The 13,937-nt window shown below is 47.4% G+C and overlaps 1 protein-coding gene across 2 annotated transcripts in view; it reads left to right on the forward strand.

Annotated features, from left to right (window-relative positions):
• The window catches only part of PIP5K1B (phosphatidylinositol-4-phosphate 5-kinase type 1 beta), a 290,783-nt gene that overhangs the window by 28,485 nt on the left and 248,361 nt on the right, over window positions 1–13,937 (forward strand). The window contains exon 1 of one of the 2 annotated variants that reach the window (XM_047701151.1): window positions 8,896–9,045. The exons of the other annotated variant lie outside the window; for it this stretch is intronic. The gene's annotated coding sequence lies outside the window, so the exon portion shown is untranslated. Of the gene's footprint in view, window positions 1–8,895; window positions 9,046–13,937 lie in introns of those variants that run through there. 2 annotated transcript variants of the gene reach the window in all.

A 13,937-nucleotide genomic window follows, 5' to 3' on the forward strand; every position in this document is an offset into this window, starting at 1 on the left:
CATATTGCTCCCTTGGCTTCCTGTTCAAATGCCCCGAGACAAAGGGATGGGAATGTCTCTTTGGTCTTTGGAAGGCAAGAGGAGAAGCAGGATTGATGTGCAAGGAAGAACATCCCTATCTACAAGCTATGATCTGTTGGAGAAACCATTCTACAGAGCATTTGTTGAGGTTGAAAGGGCGAGTGGAGAAAGCCCATTGGTTTGATTGTTGTGGGAACCTTCTGTTAACCAGACAGATGGAGGCCAAGGCTCGTGGGTACTTTGTGGAACACTTTCTGGAAGAAGCAACAGTCGATGATGTCTCAGCTTCTGCTGGGTGGCTGAGTGGTGGCTGAGTGACCTGAAAATAAAGCCCAATACCTTTTGGCCTTTTGGGGTCACTTTGCAGAACACAACCAAGGAAGCCGCCATTTGGGACTTAACCACCGACCGCTCGGGAAGAATTAACTGCATGACGTGGAAGAGGGAGGAACCTTCGAACACAATGTGGGTGAACTGTTGGAATTATTTTTAACAAACATTTTAGAACTTTTTTAGATTGAGAGCATTCTCGAGCTACAATACAGAGTGGGAAACACTCATTTTCCTTGATCATTATCTTACATTAGCATGGTACGTTCATCCCAGTTCATGAACCAACATCTGTATGTCATTGCTGCCTGAAGTCATACTTCATTCACATTTTCTGGTTTTCCCTACTGCCCCCCCTTTTTTTGTCGCATCTAGGATACCATGTTGCATTTAGTTGTCATGTCTCCCTAGGTTCCTAATAATTGTGACGGTTTCTCAGATTGTCCTTGTGTTTGATGACCTTGACAGTTTTGAGGATTACCGTCCAGTGTGTTACAGGATGTCCCTCAGCGGGGATTCGTTGGATGTTTTCTCATGATTAGGTTGGGGTGATGTGTTTCAGGGAGATAACGTGCCGCCCTCATCACACCGTATCAAGATTACATATGCTATGAGCATGACATCACTGCCAATGTTGATCTTGATTACCTGAGTGAAGCGATGTTTTGTGAGATTTCTCCGATAGAGAGTTACTGTTTCATTCTTCCCCCTTCCCAGACTGTACTCTTTGGAAGAAAGTCACTGTGTGCAGCCCGCACTTAAAAAGTAGGGAGTTACAGTCCTCTTCCTTGAAGGAGGAGTATCTGTAAGAATTATGAGGAATTCTGGGGCACCTGGCTGGCTTAGTTGATGGAGTTTATGACTCGATCTTGGGATTAGACTTCAAGCCCCACATTGGGTGTAGAGATAACTTAAAATCTTTAAAAAACACACACAGAATTATGTAGGATTCTTCTGCGTGGGAGATTGTCTGTTCTCTCCCCATTTGTTCATTCAGTCACTCATTTATGTCACTGTGGACTCCTTTATGATATACTTTGAGTTATAATGCAACACTGCTTGATTTTCTTGCTCAGACTGTTGGAGCTTTGGCCCCTTTATTTCTAGTCACTCCTTTATTGCTTGACATTCCCCCCGTCCCTGTGGAGTTTTGTTTGCTTGTTTTCACTGATGCTACAAATGCTACAAACGCTCCTGGCTCATCTGGTATATTTCTTATCTTGGATCTTTTGGAATTTGGAACCAAAAAGGAACAACAACAACAAAAAGGTATCTAGGTGTATAGTATGTGTGGTCTGTTATTTATAGTAATACACACATCCTCACAAAAGGTTCAACCTAGAAGTTAACACAAAACTGAAATGTTACTTTGTGATGAGCATATTGTGGAGAGATAAAACACCATCCTGGTGAGGTTGTAGGGAAATAGACATACTCACTCGGTCAGATAATGTAACTATGTATTTGGAGAGCAAATACAGGAGATGACCCAGCCCTTTGTTCCAGGAAGCCTACCCCTGGATATGGTACTTCAGGCAGAGGGAACAGTGAGTACAGAAAGTATGAAGGAGTTCCAGGAATAGCAAGTTGGCTGGTGAGGCCAGAGTGGAGTCAGCGAAGAAAGAGCAGCAGGTGGGAGGGCCGGAGAGATGGAGGGAGTAGGAGCAGGCACATGCCTGGGCGGGGGAGGGGGAGGGACCCCTATACGTAGGAGGAGGCCAATCACAGAGAGTACACAGGAGTGCCTTGCCCCAGAGCCGTGCACTCTCATGGACCTGGGCTTTCTAGGTCCTTCTTGAGACTGGAGCTTTTTCCTTGAGACAACAGGAGCCTATTGGAGGGTTTTGAGCAGAGGAGTAAGGTCATCTGATTGCATTTTTGAAAAGAACCGCTCTGGCTATTCTGAGTGCTAAGAACTTGAGGGCAGAAGCAGGGGGACCAGTTCTGAGGTCTTTTAATCTCTTGGCATATTTTCATCTGTTCCTGTGACTCTTGATCTGTTTGTATGTGTATGGTGTAGGGTAGTAACTGTTGCACGTACTGTTTTCCCGTCTGCACATGTTAGTATTTTGAGTTGCTTCACAATCCTCTATTTTGTCGTTTTGGTGGTTACCTCTTAGTCTATCAACTTCCTATTGCTCTTGTGAAGATTTACCATAAATTTAGTGGCTTAAAAGGACAGAAATTTATTATCTTACGGCTCTGGAAGTCAGAATTCCTAAAATTGAGGTGTTAACCCAGGTGTATCCCTTCTGAAACCTCTAGGAAGGAATTTTTTCTTGCCCTTTCCAGCTTCTAGAGGCCTCTACATACTTTGACGTAGGACCCCTTCCTCTGGCTTTAAAGCCAGTGGCATGTCAACCTCAAGTCTCCTGTCTCAGTCTCTAACCTCTGTTTCTGTTTTGTCCCCATTGGGCCCACTTGGATAATCCAGGACAATCTCCCCATCTCTCAAAACCCTTAACTTAATCATGTCTACAAAGTTCCTTTTGCCACATAAAGCAGCATGTTCCCAGCTCCTGGGCATTAGGAGTTGGACCCCTTTGGGAGGGGGCATTATTGGGCCTACCACAGTCAGTGTTTTGTAGTTCAATTAAGATTCCCCTTGTTGGATATTTTAAACTGTATCCAGTTTGGGGCTCTTAGGATATTCCCAAAAGACCTATGTGTATACTTGAACCTTCTTTTATTTCAGATTTGTTTCAGAACGTGTCCCTTAAGATAAATATCCCAGTGTATGTTTCTTGGTTTCCAGAGGGCATATACATCTTAGGTATTTGCCCTCCAGATACACAGTCACATTATCTGAAGTCCCGTGGGTATGTCCATTTCCCTCCCGACTCACCAGCGTGGTTTTTAAAGGTGTTTTTCCGTGGCTTGCTACAAGATGACATGATGACAATGACAAGATGACACAATGACAAGATGGCATTAATTTCTTCACTGGCTAGGTTGAACTTTTCTGGCGTACGTGCAGGTGCGTGGTGGATGTGGACAGTGTGTGGTATGTTTTTTTGTATTTTGAAAATACTGTTTTAGTTTGTTTTGCTTTTTAGCTGTTATCTGGAGCTAGAAGAGTAGAGACAGAGACAGACTTGCATAAGAGCATAAGGCTGACATTAATACATGACATACACAGAACTACTTGGCTTTCAGTTCCCCAGCAAAGAGAATAATGATCTTCAAAGTGAAAAAGGGATTAATGAAGAGGGATGTAGAAGGCAATGAAATAATATGTAGGTAACCGGAATGAGTTCACATCGCTAGGACATACTTGGTCGTATCTAAGGGTGTTGAAGGAGTTAACAGACCGCACCTCTGAGCCACCGCCAGTGACCTTTGAATAAATCTTGGAGAGTGGGAGACATTACAGAAGACCAGAAACATGTAAATGTTGTTCTGTGCAACTTTTGAAAGAGCTGAATTCATTCAATATATGAAATGTTCCCTTGCAAAAATTCTGAATGACCATCTTGTAAGTGATTTAAAACCCACAGAAGAGATGGCATTGATCCCCAGAAATCAGCATAAATTTACTAACGTGTAGTCACCGTTCATCACATCGCCTTTTTAGATAAGTGTTCTAGGTTGGTAGAGGAAGAGAGAGCCATAGACTTGGAAGCATTTGACAGAAACCGCTCACATGTCTCCTTATGCACAGAATAGCAGCTGGAGGATTGCAGAACAATCCAGAACATTCACAGCCGAGTCTGTTCATATGCCATAGCACAGTTAACGATTGAGTGACAGCTTGGGAAGAAGCTCCTAGTGGCAGACGCTCAGACGTTAGCACCTCCCACCCCCCATGTAAGAAGGATCCTTGGGACTTGGGTGAAAATTGTAAGAAGTCCTATATTTTATGTGGCTGATGATACGAAGCTGAATGAACTAGCTAAGTCTATAGAATAAATATTCACGCCATGAAATAAGTATTTGCCGGCTATGAAAATGGGCCTAAACCATACATTTAACAGAAATAATGAGAATTTTTAAAAACAAAGGTTGCTTTGAGAAATGAAACTGCTGTTGATTGTCCTCCTTTTATGGTGTTCCTGAATTTCCTTCAGTTAAAAATAAAAACAATAATATTTATCTAGTGAGAACAGTTGTTTCGAGTTTAATTCCTGTATGGTGGGAGAATGCGGGGGGCTACCTAGAGTTGAGAGGAGAGCATGAGATCTTGTACAAACTGCCTGAATGAGAGGAGAAGATCTGGGTCGGGCACCGCCGTTAGCTAGCTTAGTTCTCATTCTGGGCAAGCAGTCAGCATAGCCTTTCTGGGTGTGAGGTTTCTTATCTGGAAGTTGGGGGAGGAAACGGGGTGGGGGTGAGGTTAATCACTCTGTCCCATTCCCGCCTTCCTGTTCTCATCAGACATTTACAAGTTTGTCCTCTTGCTCCTCAGTTGGCTGGCCAAATTTCTAGACTAGATGGAACCTTCCAGATTTCTCCGGATTCAACAGACCATGATAGGCCCTCTGTGAAAAGGGTTCTATTTTCTTTTAATCTGCAAGTTCTTTCAGCTCTCCCTCCTTCGGGGTCTTGTGAGACCCCTTCTTTTCCCCTTAATCCAAGGTTAATTAGGCATGGCATTGGGCCCCTTTTGCTCAACTGACCAAGACCAACATCTCTTCTTGTTGAGGGTTCCAGCCCATCCCTCGGGATTTCAGGATGAGATGGAGCCTCTCTTTGACCACCCAGAGTTCTCCATGGGTTTGCCTAAGGGGACCTTGCCTTCAGCACCTGCCTCCCCCATCAGGCTACCCCAGACCATCTGGTCAACATCAGCTCTTGGTCACTGTCTCTTCCTACGGCTCCGTCTTGGGCACCACCATTTCGATTCAGTTGTATCCGTAGTGAACATTTTTAATTTAGAATTTTTAAATTTCCTGTGTGATTTCCCCCCATTTGTATTTTCATGTCATCAATTCAAAAGGCGTGGAACATACTTCATGTGCCTTAACTTCCCCTTGCCTTGTCAAATTTATTGCCATCATTGGCCATCACATGTGATCTTGTATTTGTGTTCTTGCTTTTATGGAACGTAATGGATTGTGCACCTTCATACAGACTTGCCTTTTGCCTCTTCTGTCTTATTTCCTTAGATTAAATTCTCAGAGTCGAGGTCTGTGATTGAGGGCTCCATCGATAGGGTTCTTGGCTTCCTACGGGGCGCTTTTGTTTTAACTGACAGAGCGATGAAAAGAGGCCATTTCAGCACATGAATTCTTTCCTGAAACCTCTGAAATATTTCAGAATTCCACTGTACATGGGAACATGTACATTTCAGCCTCCCCCGAGGGCTTCCCTCAATCCCGAAATCATTCCAGAGGGAGGGCTGGGGTACCCCCTCAGGTCACAGTACTGTCCAGCCTGCTCTTCCCTAAATTTCTCCTTGGGCTTCCCCTACCTTGAATTCTTGCCGGGGTCAGCACTTCTGCATTTTCACAGGTCATTTCAGGCACTCCCAGCTCGGCCCTGCCTCTGCGCGCTCCAGGCTTTGCCGTAAGTTCAGGTTCTAACTCTCAGTTAATTACTGCTCAGCCCAGGCAGCAGGGGGACGGTCCGATCGTCCAGGCTCCCGCTCGCTCTCAGCTCGCCTGCCTTAAGTCTGCCTCTCGGGTTCGTGGATTATGTGCCTAATTAGCACGTGAGCAGGAAATGAGCTCCCTGCCATGGCTGGGATGGGGGGAGTCTCTTCACTTATCTTAGTAACAGGTGTTTCACTTGGGCCTGTCCTCCTCTGCCCCTGTGTCCTTGGAGGCCACCTCCCCACACTTTGCCTAGAAAGCTCTCCCAGCCCAGCCAGCTTGAGATAAGCAGAGTGAACTAGGAAGCCAGTCCTGTGTGGCCCAGGGCTGTTCTGTGCACATCGGTGTGTATCAGATGTCTGGATTTTTCTTCCTTAAGAAGTGCAAGATAGCAGAACCCATCCTCTCGTGGGACTGAGATGCTGCTTTGTTCCTAACAAGGTTCATGTTCACTGAAAGGGAGTACTTAAAGCCTTTTAGATGGGGTGCTTCCAAAGAAGGTGTGCAGCCTGTCTACCCTCTGTGTATCTTTGGGGCGGGGTAAATGTTACGTCATTCTAACATAGCACGATGCCACAGAGCAGAAGTTAAGTGGCTGCTCGTGTGTGTAGGTAGTAGCAGGAGAGGACAGAAGAGCCCATTTGTTCTCTGTAGTCAGAGATGCCTGGCTTAAGGTTAGGAGTGTCTTCTGATAAAGTTTCACCTTGACAGTCTCTCGGGAAGTGGGATTCTTTGCAATGTGGGTGGGAGACCTTTGTAAACCAAACTGATTCAGTGGCCGTGACAAAGTCATCAGTGCTCCTTTAGCAATGGACTTGTTTGCATGTCATAAAATGATGATATAATGCCAGGCAAATATTTATTTAGCAAGAAGTGTAGGTGTGCACAGTAAGACTTGCCCTTTCCTTATGGAGTATTTCCTTACGAAGTTCATTCGTCCCTGACTCTAGGACACTGTGATATCATGGGAGGGGCCCAGGCCATAAATGTCACAAGATCTGAGTTCAGGCTATGATTGGCTCAGTTGTCTACTAGTTCTAAGACTTCAGGTGGGCAAGTCATTCGAGGGTCCGGAGGTGTTTGCATAATTGGGAGGGATTGGGAAAAATATGGAATTAGGTCATTTCTAAAGACATTTTTGCTTTACAGTATCTATTCAGTACTTTTTTTAAAAAAGATTTTATTTATTTGAGAGTGAGAGAGTGAGAAAGAAAGCATGAGCAGGGCGAGAGGCAGAGGGAGAAGGAGGTTCCTTGCTGAGCAGGGAGCCCGACACAGGGCTCGATCCCAGGACCCCATGATCAGGACCCGAGCTGAAGGCAGTCACTTAACTGACTGAGCCACCCAGGTGCCCCTCTAATCAGTGTTCCTAAATGCCATTTCACCTCTCATTATACAATTACTTTCCCATTTCACCAGACTTGAAAGTACAGAAAATTATTAAGAAAAAATAGATAACCTGTATTTCCATCACACAAAGCAAAATAGCTATTCATATTTTGAAGGATTTCCATCCAATCTTCATTCTAAACAGGTATAGCTAAGAGGGGCGCCTGGATGGCCCAGTGGGCCGAGCGTCTGCCTTCAGCTCCTGTCATGATCCTGGGGTCCTGGGATCAAGTCCCCACATCAGGTTTCTCTGCTCATCAAGGAGCCTGCTTCTCCCTCTCCCTCTGCTCCTTCCCCTGCTTGTGCTCTCTCTCTCTTTCAAATAGATAGATAAATAAATAAATAAATAAATAACTTTTCTAAAAAGCCAGAGGCATGTGAGAATGTGGGTATAACATAGTGTGTGCATATACACTGGAGTCCTACCATACATATGATCGTGTCAGGTGGTTTTTGTTTTGCATAACATTGTACCATGAGCATCGTCGTCTGTTGTCGGAGCAGTGCTGTGAGCCTTCATGTAAGACTAGATAGCCTTGGTCATTCTGCGGTTTCTTTTGAACTTTCCCTGTCAGACACCATAGCTCGGGCACTCTCCAAGCTAAACACACTTGGCTTGCAGACGTCCCGCATGAGTACAGATAGCCAGCCTTTGCCAGTCCAAAGAGTAAGCAGTAGGAAGACCCCAGAGCACTCCGTGCCTTCTTGCCACCCACTGCAGGGGGGCCGGGGGCCAGGGGGGCACAGCGGGGGTCAGAGTTTGTGTGACAGTGCACGGGACCCATCGGGATCTCAGATGATCTCTTTGTGCATGAACAGGTCAAAGAATGCTGATGCAGGGGGAAGGGAGGATGGAGGGAAAGTTGGTCATCAACCCTTGCTTTCCTGTGCCCTCTTTGGCTGGGCCTCTTGCTGCCTTTGACACCCCTCCCCCATTCACCCCTATCTCCCCCGCCTCCTCTGCGGGGGGGGGGGGGGGGCTGCTGCATTTTGTTCATGCTGCAGATAAAGTCCTTATCGCAGAGTAGCTGGAAGTTTTTTGTGGCTGTTGCTGGGTGTGGGGAGGGGCAGGGTAGGTTTCCAGAAGTTAGAAATGTGTGTCACTTCTCCTTCAGTGAGCTGCTAAGTTGGAAGATAATCGAGTTCAGAAGAACTTGTGAAGGTGAATGGGGACTATTTTAAAGTCACTTTCTGTTTGTGGGTGTGTGTGTGTGTAGTATTTCCACGACATCACGGGTTACATTGGTTTTGGCGGGCTTGCGCACGCCAGGACGTCTGCAGTAGGAAATAGTCTGTAGACTAGGAACTTGAACAGGTGCTCTCAGAGGCTCCCTCCAGTTCTAAAATTCTGTGATTTATGGCATTGTTTCTATGGGAAGGAGCATTCCAAGTTCCGAACAGCGGAGTTGTGGATCTCCACTCCTTTGAGGTGCGAACACCCAGAGGTAAAATCGTCCTTAAAAATGCAGGTGGGTGTATGTCATTCACTGTGTGTGTTGATAATAGTGAGGAAAGTCCTGTGGATTCAGACTGCCCCCCCTCAGAGCCTCCACAGGTTCCCTGGTCCTCCTCGCACCAGTTGTTTGAGGTGGGCCTTGTTGCCTCCATTTTACCGGTGGGGAAGCCGAGGCCCAGCAGAGCCAGCATGTGACTGCAGACCTGTCCAACCCCAAGTCTTGTGACCTTTCTTCCCTGGTGCTTGATGCCTCCAAGCCTTGTCCTAGCCAGCCTGTCTTCTTGCTGCTTTGCCCCCAAAGGTCCTTCCACAAGAGAGGTGAATGTTAATTCCTTTCGATACATCTGTGTTCCTTGTTCTGAGAGACCCGAAACGTTGACTCTCATGCATGGAGTCATGGACCACAATGGAGCTTTCCCCTCTTTCTCAGTGGGGAGTGCTCAGGTCATGGACCTGCTCTCAGACTCTGTGGAAAGATGAGCCTGAGGAGAGGGTTTTGTATCAAATGACACTGAGGTATCCAATTACAAGATTCAAGTAAACATACCACAAATCATCTGTGGGGAATAGAATGGAGTAGTCAACAGTGATGGGTAGCAGGCCCTGTTTCTCTCCCTCTCTCTCTCTCTAACATATTTAACGGCAGTATTCACATGAATCTAGCTTAAAGTGTGAGCCAGGATATCCATTCATTTGTTCATTTACTTTTTAGCCATTGGATTTTTGAACCCTCTTCTGTACATACATTCTATGCCAGGCCTCAGGGGACACAAAATGAATGAGACACTGTCCCTGCCTTCGGTCTGAGAATTTAGTGGACAGCAGGCTGAGAAACATCTTTTTTTTTTTTTTTTAATTTTTTAAAGATGGGGAGAGAGAGAGAGAGAGAATATGAGCATGAGCAGAGGGAAGGGCAGAGGCAGAGGGAGAAGCAGGCTCCAGGCTGAGCAGAGGGCCTGATGCAGGGCTCGATCCCAGGAGATCATGACCTGAACTGAAGACAGACGCTTAACTGACTGAGCCAGCCACCCAGGCACCCCCAGAAACATCTTTTAAAATGATCTCGGTTTTAAATGTGCTCCCGTAAGAAGTAGGGCTTACGTGTGAAGAAGAATCTGTTCTGCCTGGTACGGATTGGGTGAGCGTTACTTCTAGTAACGGAACATCTCAGCAGGTGTGTGTTCATTGTCAAGGGCCCACGGAGATACAGTCATGCCCTGCCCTGGTCTGACTTTCCTGCGACCATACGGCAAGGCGAGAACGAATGCAGGGACTTGGGCTGCGTCTCATGCTTGGTATCCTGGGGTTCACTGCTGGGTGGGAATTGGGGCTCTGGGCTTCTCAGCTGGATCCCCGTGGAAGGAATCCTCTTAGGATGACACCTGGGGACCACACTCACGAGGCTTGAAATTGGGAACTCGGTTGGAGACTGTTCAGGAGGATCGGAGCTGAGGGTGGGGGTGGGATCCCTCTCTGAACCATTTTTGTTTCTGGAAGAGCAGCAGGGTACGGGGGATGCGAGTGTCTGCTGGGGGCAGGCGGTCCCTCACCCCGGTTACTGTAGAGGCAGAAGGTCCTCCTTGACTCCGCGAGGGATGGTGGCGTCCCGAGGGGAGCCTGGTGTTCAAGGGCAGGCACGGCGGACCTCATTTTGCACCGTCTGTTTCCCACGAACCGCGCTGCTGCGAGGAGGTGGCACGAGTCATTTGCCTCGGACAAACCGACGTCCGAGGACGCCTTCAAAACACAGCCTGGCTCCGGCGCTCACTCTCCCATTAAAAGTTACTCAGCCAGAAAGATGTTCCCCCTGTTTCTGGAGGAAAGCCCATCACGTGACCATTCGGAGGGCTCTTACTTTATAAAGTGTCCCGTTTTAATGCGCCACATACGTAAGTGTCCAGTATCAACGTCATCGTCAAAGCTCCTGACTTCATTCTCGTGGCTCTTAGAAGCCCTCTTGGGGGTTCCCCAGAGAGGCCCCATCCTGTCCTCGGGGACCTCTTACCTCCAGCTTGGTTGGTTTGTCTGCTGTTGCTCCTGCTGTCTCCGTCTCTGGAAAGGCCGCTGGCCCATTTGTTGTGTCTGCTGGGTTCCATTGCTGTCCCCCTGGCCCTTGGCCGGCGGAGCCTGACAGAGCCCCATCCGCAGGCTCTTGGCATGACTCCAAGTCTGGGCCACGGCAGAGACTGCCGCATCCTTTGTCCCCTCACATTCGGGGATTGCGGTGTAATCCCAGTGGCGGTGTTGTGTCCTTTGGCTTGTCGGTCAGCGTTCAGCCGGCTGTCACCAGCTAGCTGGTGGTGTCTCCTGCATTATGGGGTCTCGTGGTCTCCAGCTGACCCCCGTGAAGCCCCTCCCTGGGCTGCAGAGTGTCGGGCAGGGACTCCCACCTCTTTCCTAGTCCTCTGCTCTAGGACCAGACTGCAGGTGACCTGATTCAGTCATTCCTCCTTTTAGCCTCCAGAAGCCTGACACGTTTGTACCCTCACTGTGGGTGAGGTCAAAATCAGTGACTTGTTCTGCGAGGAATGGTATCCAGGCCTGGCACTTCGCTTTGAATCAGATGGCTAGTCTTGTCTTAGGGGCTTAGTGGACATGTCCGTTACCATCCTGGGATACTTTTTTGGGAAGCAGTGCTTATCCTACGCCCTACTCTGGAAGGTTCACAAGACACACACCATAAAAGAGGGTTCCAGGCGTCCTGCCCTCGTTGCTCTAGCCTCTTCCTCTCCTGACCTTGCTGCCGCAGGGCCTGTGCTCACGCCGAATCTCCTCGCCAGGAGCTCGCTGTCAGCTCCCTGTTCCTTCTTTGCAATGCTGGCTCTCCCTCTGAGCCTTCAGGATGCCCCAGAAGACTTTCTTGTCCCCCCCCACCACCACCTAAGTAGATCACCCCTTAAGTCCCTGCCTCTGCATCTTCTCATTTCCTTCCTAGCACATAGTATGGAAGATATCTTTTCAAAAGATAAATTATATGGACTATTAAGGATCTCTCTCTCCCATCAGGTTGTAAGCCCCATGAAGGAAAAGTCCTGCCTGTTTTGTTCAGCAACGTGTTCCTAATTGGTGCCCACTAAATATTTGTTGAGTAAGTGAATGAAGGCATGAATGAAAAAGTCAACATTGTTTAAGCTCTGATTTCCCAAATGGATCTCTGCTTTCACAGGAATGCTCAACTTCGGGGGGCGTGGTCACATGGGACGCTCAGGTAGAGTTTAGGCAGTATGGAGAAGAGCCTTAACTTCTGGGGTATACTTTTCTGGTCATTATTACCCTCCGCCACCCCCTACCAACTCTCACTTCAGTCCACTTGATTTAAGGCTAACAGAGTGGGGCCATCACCCCATTTTACAGATAAGTACACCAAGGAGGAGAAGTTAGGTGTGGGCTCCCTGAAGGGGTTAATGGCCAGCATGGCCCAGAGCTCAGCACTCCCAGCTCCATCCTGGGCTGGTCCTCTTCTGTCTCCTCTGTTGTCCCTCTTATCCCAGCTGTCCTCTGCTCTCAGAGCAGGCCCACAGCACCTTAGCCTTGGTGTGGGATGAAGAGCCCAGAACCCGTCTCTCATGGCACAGAGCAAGAGCATTTTTCTTGCAGTTGCAGCAACTAGAAAAACAGTGTACCCCTGTCCTTAACCTGCATGGCTGGAAGTTCACGGCTGATGGGAAAGTCTTCCTCCCCGGAGAGAAGCAGAAGCCGGATTTTGAAGGAAGGTGGCAGGCTTGAACTAGGTTGGGCGATTGCCTTCTCTTTCCTTCTTTCCCCCTGTCACTCCATAGACCTTTCTCACCCCACCCCAAGTCCAAGAACCTCACATTCTTCGACATGTTTTCCTCCCTTCGAGGCCCATCGGGGCAGCCCAGACTCTCTGGGGCGCTGACCTGTGCATAGACTTGCTTCAGGAGGAGAGAGTCTTATCTCCTGGGTACACATTCTTCTGGTGTGTCCTATCTGGTTATTATCCAATCGAAACCACAGCTGTTGACAGTCGGTTCCGTAATTACTGTGTGTTGATCACGCAGTAATAGACCATCAGTTTCACTGGTTAGTGATGACTGCGATGTCTTCACAGCGTTCTCTGCAACATGGCAGCGTTTCTCCTCATGCTGGCTTTTGAATGGTGATCGCTATTTACACGACTGGTAATGTCTTATATTTGACACGTGCTCAAGAGTCAACTGAGCATTTTCATTTTATTATCTCATTGGGCTCTTTTTTTTTTTTAATATTGTATTTATTTATTTGACAGAGAGACACAGCGAGAGAGGGAACACAAGCAGGGGGAGTGAGAGAGGGAGAAGCAGGCTTCCCACCAAGCCGGGAGCCTGATGCGGGGCTCGATCCCAGAACCCCGGGATCATGACCTGAGCCGAAGGCAGACGCTTAATGACTGAGCCACCCAGGTGGGGCTCTTTTATGGGAAAAGGCAAGCGGGCACCTTATTTTAGGAGCGCAGGAGGTAAAGTGTGGATTCGGGGTATCGCCCAACTGTAAGGTCAGCATGATGTAACTTTCTTTTTTTTAACAGCAAGTATTTTGTAGTTTCTTGGTGAAGGCTAAAAAGTGAATTTTGAACTTTTCTGACTCCAGTTCTTTAAGCCTCCTTGTCAAAGCCCAACAAAGAGAGTAGCAGAAGATGGATTCTGTCCAGGGTCGTGTAAAATAAATCCCGATTTGTCGGCCAGGATCTGAGCTCTAGGGTCTGAACCAGAATATGGTTGCCTATTACGTTGTAAAGAAGTGGGGTGTCTGCTCCAAGGTTGCTTGCTTTAGCATAGGGGCCTCTACTTATTCTTACTTTCATTGAGGTGAAATTCACACAACTTCAGTTTCACCATTGCAAAGTGGAAAAAAAAAGTTGCAGCCTCCACCATCTAATTCTGAAACATTTCCATCACTCCAAAATAAAACCACCTGTTCCTAAGCAGTCACTCCCTAGAACCTGTTCCCTATAGCCCTGAGCAGCTAATCTGCTTTTTGTTTCTATGGATTGGACTGTCCTGGGTATTTCATAGAAATGGAATCACACAATGTATCCTTTGGTGTTTGGCTTCTTTTGCTTAGCATATGTTTTCAAGGCTCGCCCATGTGGTAGCAGGTGTCAGTATTTCCTTCCTTTTTATGGCTGCAGACCCAGTATTTTTTTTTAAAGATTTTATTTATTTATTTGACAGAGATCACAAGCAGGCAGAGAGGCAGGCAGAGAGAGA

The sequence above is a fragment of the Lutra lutra genome, chromosome 13 (genome assembly GCF_902655055.1).
Source record: "Lutra lutra chromosome 13, mLutLut1.2, whole genome shotgun sequence".
In the NCBI taxonomy this organism is placed as follows: Eukaryota; Metazoa; Chordata; class Mammalia; order Carnivora; family Mustelidae; genus Lutra; species Lutra lutra.